Below are 22,464 nucleotides of genomic sequence, written 5' to 3' on the forward strand. Positions count from 1 at the left end.
TCATTTACGTCGCACTAGAGCTGCACAATGGGCTATGTGTCTAGATTCAAGAAGTGACTTCACAAGTGAGAACAGCTCTCCAGAAGATCAAAATTGTCATTATATGTCTTCGGATCATACTCAGTGATGTTTCCCCCTGTCTGTCACCAATAGCCCATTGTAAAACTCCAGTGAGACGTAGATAAAGTACCTACCTATTAATACACACAAGGAATGTCCAGTAGTGGGTACGCTACGTCAGTAAATTGATGTCAGAGACAATGTTAACTCCTACTAGAGGGTCATTCGGTGGCCTGAATGTGGTCATCTAATTTAATTTAATTGTGGTATAAAATATGAAGCACCTGTCTGAGTCTTGGCGTACTCTAAATTCAAATCTTTTAATAATGACAAAGGGGCATCCCTGTCAGAACGGTATCGCCTGCCAAACGCTGTGCAAAGCGTGGAGGTAGCGGGTTTGAATCCCACTGGATGTAACTTCGTGCTTTTCTCCTCTGTGTTGTGCAATCTGTCCTTCTATTTGACAAAGGTGCATAAGACTAAATTGAGCACACAAGCTTGCAAATGAATGTAATTCCAATAATAATTCGAATAAACCAATAATAACAGGTTAACTTGGCAACCTATCCAGAGATCTAAAGTTCCAATCCTGTAGTCTCCCTCGGACCAAACTCAAAACCCTCAGCAAATTTTTCCTATCCGCAAACCGATTCTAACTTATCTACCACCTTCAGCTCGAAGTCAAGCATCCTTGGCTGCGGTCAGTGTGCGGGTGGGTGACCACTTGGATCAGTCTGCGTAGGGACCGAGGGTGTGCGGTATTGGTCCTCGTTAAACTGTGCTATCGTAAAGTGCTCGATTTCGCGCGCAGATCGTCGGGCTACCGAAGCGGGGGTGTCATCCCCTCCGCAGAGGATCAAAATTGTGATGGCATGTCTTCGGATCATCCTCCGGGATGTTTCCCAGACCGTCGCCAATAGCTCATTCTGCAGCTCTAGTGCGACGTAAATTAACAACAACAACAAGACCACCTTCAGCTATCAATCAATCCTCGACCACATAAATGGAAATATAGAGCTGTAAGAAAAAGCAAAGAGCTCGTCGAACTCTACAAATCTACAAATCCTGTAGTCTTGAAAATCATTTTTTTTTAAACTTGTTCAAAACAAACAAATTTTAAAATTATTCTACATTTTATTTAAATTAAGCGAAATAATTGTATATCATGTATCTGGTTACGAATTTAATTTGTAGATCCAGCCTGTTTTTAAATAGGTAAGTCCTTCAGATTAACCAAAGTTTACTTTTTAGTGGTAAATTTATTTCTGAAGTTACATTAGGATAGTTAAATTTATTATATGAGTGACGAACCTGAAGCTTCCATTTGTATGAGAAGATTAACGTTAGTACCATATTTAAAAGTTTAATATAACAGTTTTAGCAATGGAAAATTGTGTGGCATAAATTGAAATTGTGAAATTTATTTTTCGAACGGAATCAGATATTTGAAAAATTGTGTATACTAAAAGATTGACAAAAGCAAATTTCTTTTAAAAGTGAAAATTGATTTTCAACTAATAACTAAGTAGTTTGATTTAAAATGTTTAAAAATTTAAATATTTCAGTGGACAACTTTATTTAACGTAAGTTATACTTTGTGAAAATCTTTTTTTTATAACTCAATTCTTGTTCAAATTTATCTTCTGAAATTTTTGGTGATTTTAAATTAAATTTTAAATTGTTTTTTATCTATAGTTTACAAATTTTAAAAGTTGATTCTATGTTTCAAAATTTTTAAATTTGTATGTATAAGGACTAAATGATTTCCAGAAGTTGTATTTTCTCGTAGATTACATCATTCATCTTGATTAATAAAATATGTTAAGAGTAGATTTGTGTTCGCATCTGGGAACTATTTCCAGATCAGTAAGCTTTTGAGGGTGGTAATGCTAGATTTATTAAGTTACTGCAGGCAATTCATACTTTGGGAACCAACAGGAAACTTGGAATCAGAATTTTAGAGCAATTTTACAGAGTACAGCAAAAGTAATGGTTTTGACGCCATGCTTCTTTGGATGAGAGTACATGAGAAATAAAAATACTATTTGCTACCACGAAGCTTCAGCCATGGCGCAAATATTACCCTCAATTCATTAGTTTCAAAGTTATGCACAATAAATTAATTTATGTACTTATTAACACTGGTAGGGCATTTATTATACGAAATCATTATTGGAAATGCACGATTTTCAGCAGTATCGTAAAACCATTGAGATGATTGACAGGATGGTTACTTGATTGCACAAATAGAGAGGAATGGAAAAAACAGCTGTAAATCTGCCTTTCTGAAAAGCGATGCCAATTGTTCAGCAGATTGTTTGCTGACAGAAATATTAAATATAGATTATCTTCGGGATTAAAGATTAAGTAAAAATGGCACTAATTTCCCAGTAACGACATTGATTAAAGCAGTTTCTTTTTCTTTAAATATATTATGCTTATATTTTGTATGATGAAAAATATTGAATTCCAATTTAAAATGAAAATATTCGATTTGAATTAATTTGCTTAAATAATATAGGTTTCTCCTAAATAAGATATAATTTTCTTTACTGAAATACTTCACGAACATAAACTTCAAAAATATAACGTTCAAGTAAAATTTATGAAATTTTACTTGTAATTTAATAATATTAATTATTTCAGTTTCATTGAAACCCCCCCCCAATAAAAAATTAGAAACTATCAGATGATTGATAGTTTCTAGAAACTTTATTTTCAGTACCTCGATTCCGTTCTTGCTACGTAATAATTTTATTTTGTAACCGTCGTTGAATGTACCGTCGTTGACTCCTGGATCAGGCATAGGGAGAAATTTACCATTTGGTGGAAGTAACCTGCATTCGCGTTACATGGAGAGGAAAACCACGAAAACCTCGCATAGTTAGCCTGACGCAAGGAGACTCTAACCCATGATCCGTCAAACACTGAGGATATTTTACGTCAGCACCGTGATTGATTCAAGCTGGGTACGGAATTGGCATCGACTAGTCATCGCATGGATTCGAACCCAGTTCACCAGGATCCGAACTCTCTATCCTCCGAGCCACCAGGGCTCTCTACGTAATAATTTGCCAATGATGGTTAAAATGTTTCGGAAATGAAGCCGATCATGATTATAAGTTCTTCGGAAGAAAAAAAAGGGAATTTGCATTGACTGTGCATAATTTGGTTTCTGTTAAGATTAGCATCTTATGGAAAATTCTTGGGCCTTGGGGTTTGGTCTTTTGATCCGAAGTTTAACTAGCAGTTACATCATTAAAAATTTGTCTATCCCGTCTTTTTTCAGGGACTCTGAAAGGAAATGGGTTGCAAGAAAGTCTTTTAATCGAATATTTAAGTTGTCTTGTTTCGTTTTAACAGATGACGCTATATAGACTATGGGGAATATCCTTAATGTGTAGAATTTCCAATAATTATTACCCATTAACTTTAGTAAATAATCTTTTAAATAGGTTGACATTTCTGGTTGTTCATGAAAGAATGATTTCCATATTTTAAAATTTAAAATTCACAAGATATTCTACTTTTAGCTAAGAATTATTATAGAAGACTCGCATGAGCCATTCCGTATGTACATATATGAATATACAGAGAGAGAGAGAGATTCAGATGCCATAGATACACACATAGGTAAACAGAATTACCTGGTGTTCGTTTATCTATTCATCTAAAATATTAAATTTGATGATAATCTGAATAGCTCAGATAAATAGAACTACACTATAAAGTGCAGAAGATAAAACATTCCATGCATTTAATTTTTAAAAAAATCGTTTGAATTATTTAAATAGAAAGATTTATATATTATAATGTCTGTAACTAAATTTGGTTCCATATTTAATATATAATAATTGCAATTGAAAATAACTTTTATCAGAATAGGGAAGATGCGAATATCCCGAGCTGAAATTTATTCTGAAATGCTTTACTTACAATAAATTTCTAAATATTCCAAAATTATTAGATTTCTATTGAGAGAGCCCGAAGCATTCGTTATTAGAAGATTTGCAAAATATGTTCGTAACTAATTTGGTAATTCCCTCGTTATCTAAAAAGTACATTCAAATTCTTCCCAAGTAATTAATTCGTCATTTTTATTAAAGAGCTTCCTTAAAAGAACAGGTACCTATACGGTTCGATAAAATTCTAATTTAATCTCGGATATTAGGTGATTAGAACAGACGATGGATGCTTTAATTGGACGGTGATTGCTCGAAGTACCAACCTTGTTCCGAAGGAAATTCCTGATTAAACTTTGTTTGAAATGCCTTTGAGAAAGATTAAATGTCTAATTTATTGAAAGGAATGTTTAATTTACCATTGAATACAGGAGCTTTAGTTCTAAAAACGAATTCTATGAAACCTGAACAAGAAATTGCCTTGGGTTATAATTGCAGACGGAGAAATTTGAAATCATTTTGTAATTTCCGACAAGCAATCCGTAATTTCTAAAGATAAGTTTCTTTAATTTAAATTTACAATTTAAATACCTAGAAGGCGAACTTATTGAAGTATGTGTTTCTGGTACTTTTGTTCGTTTATTTGCCTTAGGAGAATTATTCTTACCAAGCACTTTTTTTTTCAAGTTATTCATTAAAAAAAATTAAAAAAAACTACAATGTCACGAGAGACTGGTTTATTGGTATTTCGACTTATACCAGCCCCGAGAATATTACACCAATACGCTGTATTATGTCTTGAGATAGAATCTTTTTCAAATGATGAATGATTAATTTTTCACCATAGCAAGTTAATTTTCCACTTAATCAGTCCCGAGAATATTACACTAATACGCAGTATTATGTCTTCAGATAGAATCTTTTCTAAATAATGAATGATTAATTTTACACTATAACAAGTTAATTGATAAAACAAATAATGATTTTCTGAAACTTGGATGTGAAAATATCTGTGCCAAAAAATATAAAGTTTCCATTTCAACTATTCTGAAATTACTACATATTTTATTGAAAAAACTAACGAATTTTTAAACGAGAAATCTAGTATATATTTAAGAAATTTACTTTTTCTAAATAAATATTATACTTGCAAATATTTGAAAATTTTAATCAAACTAAAAATATCTCCATGTCTTATTTTTATTATTTTTGTTTTCTAAGCAGATTAGCAAAATAAAATTACAAATTATAAAATGTCTTGTTTCATATGAGCAACAAATTAAATACAACAGTTAACGTTTTGATTTTTGCATCTTATTCCGAGAGAAGATAGATGTTTTAATACATATTGCATACATACATTACTAATAATTTTAATACGTAATGCATACATTTATAGATAATTTTAACAACAAAATTAAAAGTATTATAACATTCTTTAGATTATTTCGAGACAGAATCTGAGCTGTTTTTAAATCTAAACTTTCTCATAGAAGTAAACTGTCTTTTTTAATAATCTAAAGATTATTTCTGAATAATCTTTAGATTATTTCAGACGAATTCTAATTATCAGAAGCTTCAATATAACTCAGTATTTTGAGATCATTTACAACGAATTAGTATTCATTCTAATTAGAACAAATGTATAACTCGGATATTGTAATTTATATTTGTTATAGGGGGGGACAAATGCATCGTCATATTTATAGTTATTATAAAATCGGAGTAACCTCTATAACACTTTATTTACATTTTTTCCTATTTTTTTGTTATATTTTCGTGAAAATTAGCTTTCAAATTAAATTAGAAAAATTTAACAATAAGGACTTAAAAATAAAATTAAATCCTAGAGAAAAACTTCATAAATACAATATTTTAATTTAAACAAATATTGTTTTTTCTTTACTTTCTAATTCAAAATTATCGGTCATAAAGTTAAGCATAAATAGACTTTTAAAAGTTAATAACGATGTTAACATAATAAAAAAAAATATTAAAAAGATAAATTTCACTAACCGATAAAATATCTTTAGCTCATTTTAAAGTCAGTCTTACTAATCAAATATTTAAATTTTACTTATATTTATTTTATTAGATTCTTTTATATTCAATAGACAATAAGAATTTAATGAACAAAAACAACAAATGATTAAGATTACTTTTCAATTAATATACTTTTTTATTACCACGTTTATATCAACTTGCCTTCGTGTATGTCTGTTCGGGGGGAATTTTGTAATCGATTTCAAACTAAATTCCATTTGGCGCATAGTTCAGAATTGGATGACAATGCATGACAATGACGAAAAAAAAAGACATACGAAGTAAAATAAAATTAAAATTAAAGAAAAATTAATATTTTTGCGATTGTCTTTCGTTGTCGATTCAATTATTTCAAATTAGTGACACATGTCAGTTGAAAAGTTTTGTATACAGTGAGTGAAAAAATTGAGATTTTGGAAGTGAGTACAAAGAAAAAATTAAAAAATATATAATTTTTTTAAAAACCACATTTTTGTAGTGGAGAATAATAATTAAAAAACAAAAATTTGAAAAACGAAAAACGTGGGGCGCATGAAATACATAACAGTACATATACACATTTTCTTACTCAAACACATGCACACATATTCTCATGAACACACATACTATTACTGTTATGTATTTCCTGCTCCCCACGTTCTTCGTTTTTTAAATTTTTGTTTTTTAATTATTATTCTCCACTACAAAAACGTGGTTTTTAAAAATATTATTTTCATTATGATTTTTTTGACAATTTAAAATTATGAATGCATTCATTTCTGTCAAATTTACAAAAACTGCTTTTCTGAACTACCAAGGTAACATAAAAACTCATTTAACAAATTAAATAACATTTTCTTCAACACAATATATTAAAGTATGAATTTCTGATCAAAAAAGAATTACAGCAACCGAAAGTTTTACGATTCTTCTTTTCTAATGACTTCTTTTGCGCTCTTGCTTTTTCGAATGACGACATTTTTTTTCTCTTATTGCTAATCCAATGAATGACTTGGAACTACTTACAAAAGTATTTAGCCTTTCTTTTTTAAGAAATGGAGAATCGTATTATTTAAAGAATTCAAGAAAATATTTTAGTGCAAATTATTTATTTTGTATAGTTATTATTTTTTTTCAGTGCTAATGCCAAGAGTTAATCGAAATATAAAATAACTATTTTGAAATACTTGTATATCAAATTTGGGAAACGAATTCTTAAAATATGCTTACAAAGAATATCGTAAACTAAATATTAAAAGGTAACTTTAATACTTTAGGGTATGCGCAACCATTGAAAGGTAATTAAAAAAAACTTAAATGTTACAACATTTTCACAATATCGTTACTTGGAAATTCGTCATGCAAAAATTCAACAGAATGATAAAATTACTATTTAATGATGTTTTTGTTACTATTTAATGATGATGTTGCCCCTTGTCAATAATGACAAGCCTAAAGGCAAAGAGGTACACTTCTTGTTTTCCAGGAGAGCCATCATCATTTTTTTTTGTTGAGAAATATAAAAATAAGATCTTTTTGCAAAAAAGTGGCGATAAATTCTGCCTGTTCCAATTAAGAAAGGCTTGAAACTGGTATTATACGAGTAGTTAAGCACAGAGATAATGCTGCAATTATTTATAAATCTTTAATTTCATTTTACATTATAACTGTGATAGAACAGACCAACCAATTTTGGATCTACTAATGTTTAAATTTATAGTATTATAATTTTGAATCCAGAAGACAAGAAAACTCTTGGATCAAGTATTTGAGGAAATTTGCTTTCGTGGAGAACTTTTTAACTGAATTAACCCTATTTGCGTTACATGGAGAGGAGATTAAAACCATGAAAGCCTCCCATGGTTGGCCTGAAGGACACTAACCCATGATCCGTCTACCACTGAGGATATTTTACGTCAGCACTATGTTCGGTGCGAGATGGGTGCGGACTGCATCAACACCTCCTAGAAAAGAGTAGGCCTCTGCACGGGTTACCATAAATATCCTTTAGTAGTCCAAACGTAATGACATATTTCGTATTTTCAACCACTGCGCAGCTTAGTACCCCGAACGTAATGACTTCTTTTTTATTTTTCATCAACTGCGCAGTTAACTTCGTCACATCGGACTACTAAATTGATCCGTGCTGAGGCCTTCAGACTTCTAGGAGGTGTTGATTAATCTCGATGCATTCTACTTGTGACGAACAAGTGATGGTTCAAACTTGCTTTGTCATTCAGCAAAGAGCTTCAATAGAAAGTTGAATGTTTAACTAATCGGAAATGGTAGAAAATTTAATTGAAAGATTCCATCACCACGCACACGAAAGTGAAATAACAAAAACTATTATAAAAATGGAATATAACATGAATTAGAATTTTATTTAAGATTACAACCAAATATGGTAATAATTTTAAATATCATAACCTGAGCCATGGCGGCTTAGGGGATGGAGCGTTCACCATCTAATGAGGTGAACCGGGTTCAAATCCCAGTAATGGCTGGTGGATACGAATTCCTCACCCGGCTCGCACCGACCATGCTGTCGTAAAATATCATCAGTGGTAGACGGATCATGGGTTAGAGTCCCCTTGCCGCCAGGCTATCTGTAGGAGGTTTTCATGGTTTTCCTCCCCATGTAACGCAAATGCGGGTTAGTTCCATCAAAAAAGTCCTCCACGAAGGCAAAAATGCCCGCTCCCCCAATTCTTGATCCAGGAGTTCCCTTGTCTTCTGGATAGGGTTTCAAAATTACAAGGCTACGGTGTTGAACGTTAGTTGTCGTAAACCCAATATTGGGTCGGCTGTTCAACGACGGTTATAAAATAAAATAAAAAACCTAGATCATAACCTGAGCTGTGATAGCTCAGGTTATAGAGCACTCGCCTCCCAATGAGGTGACCCTGGTCGATACGAATCCCACACCCGGCTCGCACTGACCACAGTCTTGATATAAATTATTCTCAGTGTTAGATGGATCATGGGTTAGAAACTCTTTGCCAGGTCTAATGTGGGAGTTTTTCGCGGTTTTTCACACCATGTAATGCAGATGCGGATTAATTTCTTCAAAAAGTCCTGCACGAATTCAATATCTCAATATTGATCCTGTAGTTACTTTGTCCTCTGGATAGGGTTCAAAATTATAATTACGGATTAGAGCAGTGGTTGTCGTAAACTCAAAATTGGGTCTGCTGTTCAACGATGGTTTAAAAATAAATAAAAATTATCATAATCTCATATTAAGAAACGCACCCAAAAAACGTTTTGTAAAATTCAATTGAGAAATGTTATTCCTTCGATAACAAAATCTTCAATAAAATTTTAAAGATAGTATACAATCTTACAAACATTATTTATAAAGAAATGAATTTTCTTTTTCATCTATCGATATTTACTTTTTTTATATATTTTAAGTTTTGACATTTTTATAAATTAAATGCTTTCTTTGCATCAAAAAAAACATTTTGTAACAAAAAGTATCAAACATATGAAAATAAAAAAAAATTTAATGTCATCTACCATCTTTACTTGCAATTCTTTTTCTAATAACACTTTTCTATTATTTGTCGAAAATGTGCACAAATATTTCTGTCTGCTTTAAAGAATTTGATGAAACAGGATATAAAAAATTCCAGAAATAAATGAGCCTTTTCTATTTTATTTCCCCAATTGACAAACTCTAAATTGCAACAACTGAAATAAAGAATTTTTCTAGATTGATTCAATTTATAAAAAAAACTACATAGGATTTTTTCGTTGAAACTTTTAGTGCTAAAAAAAACTTTACAGGATGAGAAAGAATTTCCAAAATACCAAATAAAATTGAGAAAATTTAATAACAGATTTTAGTTTGCAACTATTCGGAAGAAAATACGATTTTTCCTATAAAGAAATGAAAGTTTGGGGAGGGAAGATTTTGCTATTTCATACAAATAGAAATTGTACACATTGTAAAATGTATATAGAAGTTATTTTTCTATTGAGATTTTATACAAGTCAATGCAGTGAAGTGAATGAGTTATAAGTGTTATCGAGAGTAAAGAATTAGCTTTAAATTTAAATGCACAAGAATATACAACTAATTCAAAAAGCATTTATTTAGATTTCAATTAAAAAAAGTTATAATTAAAAAAACGTTTTTCAGATGTTTACTATCAATCACTCACTAATAGGGCTGAATATTATTTTTAACAGACATTTTCTTTAGGTTCAGGAAGAAAAAAAAAATTTCTAATTGCGAAAAAAAAAAAACTTTTTTTGTCAATTTCGATGTTATCATAAGTTTTAAGTATCAAAATTACTATTTTGCCTCGAATATGTCGCTAAGATTACTTCATTCCTTTTATGAAAAGACTAAAATCCTGTAAAAAAATTACTTTCATTAAGACTTTTCTTCGAAATCAGAATATTGCGCTTTAATCCTCCGAGCGTTGAAATCGTGAGTCTAATTTTACAGAAATTTCGCTGCTATGCACTACTCTCTAATTGAAAAACATGACAGAAACCAGTTTTTTTGATGCAGGAAAGCTTTTAGCTAGAAATTCAGAAAATTTCAGAACCAGTGCTTAGAGTTTAAGGCATACATTTTAAAGATTAAATAATAAAATTATAATAAAATTTTCATAGTGAGTAATAAATTCAAAATTTAATGTATATTTTCTTAACAAAATTTTTTGAAATAGCAACTTATTAGCAGAACTAAAAGGTGAAGCGTGAAATCATTTGAAATTAATTTTAATCAGTACATGGCAAAAAAATTTGGTGACAACACCAAAAATAGTGGCAACTATTTTACAGCAAATTGGTGTAGTGAAACGCCTTCTATAACATTTGGATCTTGTGTTTCACTACGATGTTTTTTTTACACTACTTGGTGTAAAGTAGCCATTACCAATATTGTCATTCAATAATACTAAGATTTTTTATGGAGCGGGATAGCCTGGTCGGCAGGGAGCTGGGCTCACTCTCATGAGAACGGGAGTTTGAATCCAGCCGATCGAAGATTCCCCGTGTAGTAAATGGTGACTGGTGCACGTTAAATCTGTAGAGTCACAAAGTCATCCATGTTCCCATAACAAATTATACCTCTGTGGGTACTTAACTGAGGATTGATCGATCTCCGGTTCAGGTCAAAATTACTATCTGTGGATGAATGAATGGATGGTCCGCCTTATAAACGGGTGTAACGCATGGGTGTGGCAGAAGTTGAATTCTTGGCCATGGATACAGCTACTAGAAGAAAAGAACAATCTCACCGCTTGCCTTAATGGCTTACGACAAGAACAATTAAGATTTATCATTACCGTAAGATAAGAATCATTAAAGTTGCAATACAATAAAATTTTTACAATGCAATATGAAATAAAAATCATTACTTTAGTATACAGTACTTTTTTAAATAAAATTAATTTGCAAATCAAACATTCGTGAAAACATTCGAGTATCGAGAGAATCTTAAAACTAATTAGAACTAGGCCGAAATAAAAGGATGGTGGATAGAAATTGTACTCCATAAAATTAGTTAATACAGTCAGAGATTCAAAAAATTTATATATAATTATCCGTTTTACACAAATAAAGACATAACGTTGAATTTTTGCTTCTGTTGATAAATAACAGAGATGAAAAAAGAAAACTTCTCCTCACCTGATTCCAGATCGTAATCTACACGCGATATTCAACTTATCATTTCTGGATTTCTTAATATTCGAAATGCAGGAATTTTGGTGTTTTTTCCAAGTGAAAATATTCTCGTATGGTGCGAAAGCGTAATATTTTTTGTCAGATTATTCAATTTTAAGTTAAGATTTAAATTATACCCTTTAAATCATCTATGGACGTCCAATTTGATGTTACCCAGGAAAAAAAGTATTCCTTTGCCCAATTTTTTAAATTCCTCAACTGAGTGATATTACACCAAAGTATTTACAATTTATCTTGAAGGAACTTTTCCCAAATTCATTATTTATTGCGCCTTTGACAAAATTTTGGGGTTCTTAACCCTTTTTTTTTTCAAACTTGAAATTTTCAAGAACTTATATTTCTGCAATCAATGCAAAATAAACCAAATGTTTCGCTGATATTATTTCATGACCAAAAAACTATTTGTTTAAATAAAATCAGCTATATTTGCAAGTGATAATTAGAATACGTGCCTTGTAAGTCAGCTTAGATCTTGAAACACGTTATGGAGAATGATAACAAAGCTTTGCCGAGTACGTATTAGAGGATGATGCAGTACAGATGAGGTACGAGTAACCTCATCTGTTTTTTGGACTTTCTGGACATTTTTGGACTTATGGATTTGGTCTAATGGGGATGGACCTCTTGGGGATTAGAAACAACAACAACAACGTATTAGAGGAATGGTGGACAACGAAAACACACTGTTTTTGGAAAATAGCCTTCCATTTTTGGACAGTTTAAAGACTAAAGAGTTTTTTGTTTACAAAATGTTTTCTTGTGTATTTATAATTGTGTTCGACTTTTATAATTGTATGCAAAAAAATCTTTGATTCGCTTAAATATTCTACAGATTATGCGGAAAACGCAAAAGGTAAAATGAATCCAGCTAAAGGATTCCAAATAATAAATACGAATCCAAATAAAGAATTTTAAACATTGGATCACTCTCCTAACCAAACTGTTGGGACCATATTTCAAAGATTGTGACTAATTAGAGGATCGAAAATCCAAATCCGTCGAGAAAAGGGTATGTTTATTCAGAGAAAGTACGTTTTGGTATTTGATTTCATTACTTGGGTCTTAGAACGTAAAGATCTAATAATTAGATTAGATCAAAAGCTATTTAGGGATGTCCGTTTATTTTTTTGCTCATCGTAGAATGAATCCAGTGACCAAAACTTTGGGAAGAGAAATGATAATGATCATAAAACTGTATTATAAATTCACAAATACGAGTGACTTTTTAATATTTCTTTTTATCTTAGCAAGTATAAATACTTAAATTTTTTATTTTATGAAACATGGAAAAACTTACTTGAGGGGCACTGTTCCATAAGAATTAATCACAAGAGCAAGTTTATTGTAATCCAATTAAACTGTCCAACTTTTCGGAAATTTCATATTAATAATTAGATGAGCAAAGAATTTCCTCATTAAAAAGTTTTACATGAATAAATAATTTATTTACTGTAATCTGCGACCAAACGCAATGAGGATAATAACAGAAAACTAGTATTTTAATAATAAGTGTTCCCATCCCTTTCGCTTTATCCTCAATACTCCCCTCTTACCAGCAAAAATCAAATTATTCGAAGCAGAACTGTCGTAAAAGGTTTACCAAAGTATCTTCTTTAGTTTCCCAGATAATATTTACATTCGCTATTTCCTCCATTTTATCTCAGTTTAATACCAAGAAAGATGTTTACTTAAGATTACCTTTGAATAGAAGGAAAAATCAGGGGAAACTAATAAAAATTTAAAGACGGAGAGAGCTCGAGTAAATGAAACAAAGAAAGAAAGTAAAGAGGGAGTATTAAGTTAAAGCTTCCAGGAAAGACTACTTAATCACGCATGTGTTATATTATTGAGTGTAAAGGTTATTATTTTTAATGAGATGCATGTTTAGGTTGATGAGATTACAATTTTAATAATGGGCTCGAATAATCTCTGGGAGAAATGAGAAAAAAATGCTTCGAAACGTTGTTTTTCGTTTTCTTTAGCTGGAATAAATATTTATTGATGCATCAGAACGTTTCCGAATGAAACTTTTAGGATCATGGTATAGCTTATTATGCTTTTATTTTTGAAAAAAAGTGTCTTCTTACTAATAATCTTTTTCCCCTTAAATTTTTTTGATGGAATAGTTTGCATTATATATGATGAACAAATTAAATGATGCTTACAGATTAATCTATATTTTCTGATTACTTAGATATTACTTTTTTACATTTTTACTATCGAAACCACAAAAATGCTGTTAAAACAAGAAAAAAGTTGTCAGGTGTGAATGGAGAAAATGTATTTGCAGTGCGTCAGTGCGAAAACTGGTTCGCAAATGTTCAATCCAGCGAAATATCGATTAAGATGCATAAAAATTCACTACGCCATTTAAAGCCGATGGAGACAGAATAAAGGCATTAATTATAGTAAACTCACGAATAACAAGTCTTAAGATCGATGAAAATTTGGATTTATCCTATTCGATTGTTCGTTACCCTTTGAAAAACCTAAGTTCTCATCTCAAAGCTCTAGCCGACCGGCCTGTGTAGGGGCCAGAGAACTAGCCTTGCATCAGAAAGGTTCTGGGTTCGAATCCGGGGCAAGACATGTATGTCCTTTCATTCTCTGTACTATCTGTTCTCACTGAGCGGGAGCAACGTTGGCCCTCCTAATATGGTGCCCCTGAAAGAGTGGCCAACAAATCTGCCCTTCAGATATGCCTGTATGGCTTAGTTTTTTCTCCAGGAAAGACTTAGTGGTTCCTCATGTTCTTACAGAGCGAAATTATTCCGTCGCGTTGACGTCTGCGATTTGAGAAGCTCTCAAACGTCAAAAAAAAAAAATTTGGATCTCATAATCACTGGAAACAAGAAATGGGTTGCCTACAACAGTGTTCCGAGCTCTACAAAATCTTTCAGATGGTAAAACCGTTACTTCAAACAAGGAAGTGAAAAATCACTTGGGTCAGTTTTTTGCCAGCAAGTAACAAACATTTTATGCGCGGGGAATAATGGTATTGCTAGAAATAGGGCAAAAAGGTGATGGATCAGAATTTACTATATGTCATTCAATAAATTATTAATTCGCTATAAGAAAATTAGATTTTCATTTTAATAAAAGAAAACAAAATTACTTTCTGAACAACCCGAAAAAATAGCATATTAAGCTTTGTTTTAATAAAAAATAACTACTCTTATTAACATTCCTTATTTTATTAATGTGTATGTGTTTCTATAAAATAGTTTATATTAAACAGATTAAGTAATATTTGAGGATAAATCGATAAGAAAAACGCAATTGTTTTTAATCTTTGACCAATCATAAAATAACTGAATTCATGAAGAAATTAAAGGTGAAATAAACATCATCAAAATCCAGTTGAGCACCCGAAAACACATTTGATAGTATACAGCCTTATAGTATTGCTCGTGCAGTTATTTAATTTCTAAAAATTATGCATACACATTGTTCAAATAATACAGTGACAATTGTCCATTAAATAAACATTTCGAAAGGTTAACATTGAAGAGGAATCTGTTATAATAACACTTTCAGTTGATAGAGTTGATTGGGAAATGCATGCCTCACGTTTCCCATCCAATTAGTCGGTGTTTAGAGGGTTAAACTAAACTCGTCAGATGTCAAAACCCCCATCTCATTACTCTAAAACTCCAGATAATACCTGATTTAATTCCTCTCTTATCACCTTTCTTTACACTTGAACGATAAGACAATCAAACTGGCAAAATTAGAATAGTTCCCGGAGAGACATGAAAGTGATTTAAATGTTCCGTTTGTTAAGCAAATTGTATTCCAATTCGGTATAAAGTTTAACTAGCAGTGCTAATTAATGGGCATAGTAAAAGTAATAATGGAAAGAAAAGTGGTTAAAATACGTTTCAAATTATCATTTTTTCTTTTTAATGTATTTTATTCTTTTTTTTTTAATTTCATACCTATAATAACAAAATTAAAAGTTTCTCTCTATGTGCCCTTCCAAACCATTTGTGCCAGAACTGCAAAGTTTGCAGGGCGTATTTTTAGAATCCATTCTCAAAATTCATTTACGAATTTCAATTAATCCGCTTGATTGGGAAATTTAAAAGATACATTTTTTACATAGAATTGGATACTTGAACTTCAAGAAGATCAGATACCCTCACACGTGACCTCACATATGACTTATGACGTCAGAGCCAGCTGATGGCTTGCAAGCAAAATGGCGAGTTAAAGTTGATCTTAGTTTCTCCACAAATTTAGAATGTTAATTATCGTGAGGTTAATTAGATCTATTACGTCGCTGTCTATTATATAAAAAGCTATATATTATATAGGGTGCTGTATTTAATTAACGTGAAGTTAATTAAATAAAGCGCCGTAATCATCAAATTTGTTTAAATATAATTCTTTCTCGCTGACGTCTTTGGCGTAGATTTGTTATGTATTTTGATATAACCGTGATGTATTTGTGTTTTGTGTACCTGGCAACTTCGATGCATAATTATAAATTCATGTTCTACATAGCTTCCTGTCTGTCTTTGCGTTAAGTAAAAAATATATAGTGAAAGAACTGAAATCTTTATGAAATCATCTTAGCGTAAGAATACAGAACGCATCACTTAAGGAAATTGATGTTAAACGGGCTTGGCTTACTCGAAATAGAATCGAAAGAACAGTTGCTAACGTAAACAAATGCCACGTTTCAGCAACTAATCATAATCAAGATACCCACACTATGTCACTTGCATGTATCTTATTAGCTTAGCATTAGGGTTTGTTACAAATAAAACTGCAGACGTTTTTTTTTTCCTAGTATTTATAAGATGTGACGATTGTCAGCTTATAGCTCAGTTTAATCAAAAGCAGTTATTCTTTCTCTCTTTTTTTATTAATTATTTTATTTCAATTTGTTATGTCAGGTCAAAACTGAACTATTTCAATTAGTTAGCTGTAACATATATGGCTGCCTCAGTGCATTAGAATGGACCATCACAAAAGCAATGCTGCTTTTATTTGGCCAGTAACACTCATATATAAACAAATGTTGAAGCTGATACACTTTGTCAGTACTTCTGGTTCTTTCTTGTCAAAACTAAATTATGGAAAATGAGTTATTTTAAAGTTATTTTTAATTACAAAATATGTTTTATCTCATCACAAAATTATTAGTTTCTTCAAATTTATCTTTAAAAAAGACCAAGGAAATTTAAAACCTATATTATTAATAATTTCATAAGTCATCGATGTCTAATATCTTTCATGCATCATTATTTCTTTACAATCTATATTTTCTACAATCAACGAAAACCTTACAAATTAATTAATATAATTAGTAACAAATATTGTTTTATTTAAAAATTATTTTACTGAATAATTTTCAAAGGCACAAAATCATCCTATATAATAAAATCCAAATTGTCATTCCAAGATTTCCAATGACTCCTAATACATTGATGATAATATTTGAAATATCATCTAGATGACAAACTTTTCACATAAGAAAACGTTCTAAAAGTACTGTACAATTCTATTTTAAACAATATTAAAATCGCAAATTAAATTTCGAAATACGTTATTTTTTACTTGCCCAGACAACTAGAACACGTTTCTACAGTGTAAAATTTAAATGTGTTTTCTAACAAAAGCTTTAGTTTTTTTACGTAGCTATACTGGAAAATTTAAAGCTTGAAATTTCTCAAAATTTCATGCTGAACAACCCTAAAAGTTGTGTGAAAGAGCATCAAATTGAGCTTTCATAGACAATTTAAAGGGTATTAGCAAGCTCCAAACACCGAAAATGCTAAAAGATCACTCGCTTTTGCACAATACGTTAACTATTTTCTCTTCAGAAAACGCCAATGTTGGCGCGTTTCCATGTCGTCTGTGTTTACAATCGATAACGAGTTGGCAATTGTTTGCTGCTGTCTTCAATATTGCTTTTCATCTGTCGAAACTAAAATTCTCCGTTAAAGATACGTATGTATTTAGTTGCGTAATGAAAACTTCTATATTTTAATTACCTATGTAATCTATGAAAAATTTCATAATGTATATGTGCTATGCGCTCATGCTCTGTTAAGCCTAATTCGATTTATTCTTAAAATCCTCTTTGCTACGCTTATCTTTCATTTACAAACTCATTTTATATTAAGAATTAGAGTATGCATGCAACTTAAATTTCTGATTCTTACTTTATATTGTCTAGTAAAAATAAATTTACTGATTCTTGATGGGTATCATATCTTACTGTAATAATTTTAGTGTAACTAAATAACTAACATGGTTGTTGTTTTTGGCCGCTTTGCACCAAGTAATGTGAAAGAGCATTATAAGTTTCACAACATCAGGAACAATCCTTAGGATTTTGATTCCTTGGGAAATAGTTGTCACCATTTTTTATGTTCAGATACACAAAACTTTTAAACAGTTCAGATTAAGGGGATAACTTGAAATAAGATGTTCTATCTTATTGCATTTAGGTAATGAGCAAACCTGCATACAAACTGTTACAATCAAGTTCAGCCTTGTCGAAGGATCAAAGTGGATGATAGTTGAATGAGAAGTCACAGAAGAATACTATCTTCTAAGTCACGAAGAGAGCATATCTGAAACCAGGTATTTATTTTGCATGTGATTATATATTTGAAACGTTTTTCTACGAAACTATATAATTTAAAATCAACAGTGTCGCGCAGTGGGACTGATCGTAAAGACACGGTTCACAGTAGAACACCGAAGTCAAGTATCACTGGCTGCAGTCAGTAAGAGGGTGAGTGACTACTTGGATCAGCCTGCGTAGGGACAGAGGGTACTCGGTATCGATCCTCATTAAACTGTGCTACCATAAAGTGCTCGACTTCGCGCAGGTCGTCAAGCTACCAAAGCAGGGGAGCCATCCCCTCTGCAGAGGATTAAAATTATGATGGTATGTCTTCAGTTCATCCTCAGGGATGTTTCCCAGACCGTAGGCCAATAGCCCACCATTGTTCGGCTTAGTGCGACGTAAATAAAGTACCAACCTACCTACTTTAAAATCAACCGTAAATGAGGTAAAGAATTTATTTCTGCACTAAAGAGAAGAATTATAGGAGAAAACATACAGTTAAACATCATTTTGATAAGTTAAACTTCTAAAATAGTCTTTTTCTTAATCTAATAAATAACCTAAAGTCACTATTGACAAGGTCGATACATAATTGAAAAATCGTACTATATTGAAAAATCGTAAACACCACAGTCGCCACTGCTTTATGTGTTCAACTTAATGTTACCTTTTGCTACAACTGCAAGCCTTAGAAACTTACACTTTACACTTATTGCTTAGAAACTTAAACTCACTTTTTCGCTCTATTTTTCAGCGTAAAATCAGTGAAATTTAGAAGCTAGAAATTATGAAAGTGCGTAGAAAAATGCTCAAGCAGTTTGAAGGAATAAAAAAAAATTTTAAGATTGGATTATTAATTTAAGATTCTTTTATCAAAAGTTTAGCAGCTCATAACATGTTGACCGATCTACTATCCCTTCTGCCAGCTTAAACGCAACTACAGGGTTAGAATTTTACGTGCTAAAAGGGCCATTTTCAATTAAAAATTTAACGCGCTTTTTTATTCGAAATTCTAATTTGTTCAAAATTTATTGTAACTTCAAGTGCTTTCGATGTGATTTTTTTAACTTCAAGTAATGATTATTTATTCATTGCAGTCGAAAATTTTATCTCGCCGAAATTTTCATTTGCTCGCCCTTTACTTCATTTCAGCAGTAACCAAAAATGAATTAAAAAAATAGTTTTGAGAGCCAAAAGGATTGCATGTAGCCAGATACGAATCATAACATTTATATCGACATATTTAAAAAACGTAAAAGTTTTGAGAAAGATAAAAAAAAAACATTTCCAGAGTATAAGGTTATGGTTGTAGATTACAAGCGAAATTATTTAGCACTTATTATTTCTTTTTGTGTCATACATTCGCATTCCGAAGTTAAAATATTTTTTTGAAATACAATTCAAATCCAAGTAATCGTTAATTTTGAAACTATTAAACCCCTTAACGATCGGTTAATTTTCAAGAAAATGGTTATAAAAGTGCCTATTTTTTTATTACTGCCATTTGATTAGTGCTGACATCTAGTTTAAAATAAACCAACTATCTACAATTACCTTAAAAATATGCTGGTACTGTCATCTGGTGCGTAAAATGAGAAATAAAATGTTTTAGTTTTATTCTTATTGGCGAGTTACTACTGAACACTCCAGCCCGGAAATATCACGGGAGCGAGAAGGAAGGGGTTAACATAACAGTAAAATATTTTTACATAAAATTATAATAATTATATTTTTATATACAAAATTCTAATTTATTATTTTTTTTAAATGTCAATTTTTAAGAAAAAAAGTATGAAGATGAATAATAGGCCGCCTCTGCGGTTTGTGAACGGAGCGAGTAGAATGTAAAGCTTCCTAGTAAATAAAAAACGAAATGATTTGTGTTTATTAATTGTGCCGTCTCACGCCGTTCAATTGTGTGCATGATTTCCTAGTTTTGATTCATACCGATTAATTAATGATTTGCCTTTTCATCCCCTTTACGAAAAACGGGTATTCAGTAACTATTTTATCTTCATGCTTTGGAAAAATTCAGACACTCATAGAACTAATAATAAATGTAGTAGCGCCATCTGTTTCTCAACTTTGTAAATAATTTTGAGAGTTGATGAGAATAAATATATTGTTTCTTTAGCAGACTGCTGCAAACCACACAATTTTGTTTATGTTTTCCTTTCTCTTCAATGAATCGGTAATTTTTTGAAACAACCGATGCGATGAAAATGCAGAGTTGTCAGAAAATAAGGTCGTCTAAAAGTATACCCCGCCTCGAAGTTTATTTTTAAAGTTTATAAATTTTGAAACATATCCTAATTTTAAAAATACGTTTTTAAAAAAAACTATGCTGAATACTTTTTCTTCGGTTATTTAATTAAACCGAAATTCGAAACTGAACAGATAACAAACAGCTCTAAGCTCCCTTTTTTTTTCTTTTGCTTTAAATTCTCAAAGTAAAAAGCCACTTGACCGGTTCATTTCTCAAAAATAAGCTTCTTTCGACTTTGTTCTACGAATATTTCATTGCAGCAGAAAAGTTTCTCTGTTCACTTTCTTTTTTTCAGCTTCTATATAAAGTTTATTGAAGGTAAAAAGTGCTGAAAATCTCTTTTCCAGAATCAATTTTAGTTTTGGATGCCCTCTCGAGTAATGCTTTGCTTGGAGCGCATAAACAACTTTGGCTCCCAAAAGACTTTAGTTTGGCTCGTGCCTTTTGTTGATTATGTAGACAGCGAGTATATATTTTAGAAAGGTTGTTGTTATATGGAGTTGTTTTTGACGTGAGAAAAAAACGACTTTTAATATCAAATATATTTTGAATAAGAAAAAGTAGTAAATTTAATATTGTTAAAAAATGTTTTATTTATAACTTCTTTGTTAAGATGCGTTTCCCTCCCTAGCATAATGCGTTTCCCTCCCTAGCATTTTTTGAATAATTTGAGTAATAATGATTTTCCTTTTAATTATTGTAATATTAATTTTTTGAATAAGAAAATGATTGAAGAATACTAGTTTATTATTTCTTTTAACAGGGCGAAAGTCAAGTCTTAGCTGAGCAGCCCCAGTTAAGCATTATGCTAATTTGTTACGTAATCTTTTCTTTTACTATTCTTTTTTTCATTCTACGCATTTTAATAGAGGGCGTTGTTTTCTTTTGAATTAGAGTTCCCTTTGAATTTAGTTTATTTGAGAAATCGCTGTTTGACCGGTTTAATGTGAGTTTTTATTTTCTCAAGATTTGTTGAAATTTCTATTCTGATTTGGTTTTATGAATTTCATGTATTTTTTCTTGGACTTCTCTACAAAACCTTCGGGGTGCTGAGAGAGTTAATTTTGGCATTTGTCCTCTCTCTCAATGGAAAAGGTTTTGTTTTACGGCTTCCGAAGCCGGTACCCCTTGAAGACGTCGGCTTCGGTGGTCATATTTTTATTTTCATCTCCATTGTTTTCTTTATTGCTTCAATTTCCCTCCCTCGCACTAATCATGAGCAAAACTTTCCTATTAATGAAAAACAATGAGTTTATTATAATTTGAATATTCAACACTTTATAGAAGTTTTTTACTTTACTCGAAGGCTAATACAGCAAAGAAAATTTAAATTAACGCTTTTCTTGAGGCCTTTAGAAAAGCAAACATTGGTTAATCATATTAACATGATTTTTTTTTAATTTTATATTGATCCTTCCTGTATTGCGACGCGTAACATTCTCGATAAAGTAAATTTACATATTAAGTAGATATTATTTCAAAACCAAAAAAATAAATAAAATTACACAGAAAACTTTCATTTTGCACATAAAATAGTCTGAGTTTCATTTTTTGTTTCGCCGTTGTATTTCAAAATCCTCCGTCACTTCTAACAACATTAGAAGTTCCACTGCAAAGGTTCTACAAACTAATTTTGTCAAAATATTGGACTCTCTACAGGGTTTGCTTGAGTTGCAAATTAGTTACTTTGTTGAATTCAATCATTAAAACCTCCGGAAAAAATCGGATTAATAAACCATTTTTTGTTTATAAAAATGATTTTATTTAAACTAAATTTTATTTCATTTACTTCATTACAAGAGAAAACAACATTCCAAAAACATTTATGAGTATGTTTTTTCCATGTTTTATTAAAAGTTAATAACTAATTTTAGTACCAGAGATAACATTTCTCTTAATAGCTTTTATATTTTATTCTAAACAAG

General features: G+C 31.0%; 1 protein-coding gene across 1 annotated transcript in view; it reads left to right on the forward strand.

Moving 5' to 3' along the window:
• The first annotated feature begins 1,134 nt into the window (after positions 1–1,134).
• LOC107442658 (adenylate cyclase type 10) overlaps positions 1,135–22,464 on the forward strand; it is a 103,249-nt gene continuing 81,919 nt past the window's right edge. The window contains exons 1-2 of the mRNA XM_087159129.1: positions 1,135–1,275; positions 18,149–18,284. The gene's annotated coding sequence lies outside the window, so the exon portion shown is untranslated. The remainder of the gene's footprint in view (positions 1,276–18,148; positions 18,285–22,464) is intronic.

The sequence above is a fragment of the Parasteatoda tepidariorum genome, chromosome 3 (genome assembly GCF_982258835.1).
Source record: "Parasteatoda tepidariorum strain Cologne lab strain chromosome 3, Ptep-v5.0, whole genome shotgun sequence".
NCBI classification, from domain to species: Eukaryota; Metazoa; Arthropoda; class Arachnida; order Araneae; family Theridiidae; genus Parasteatoda; species Parasteatoda tepidariorum.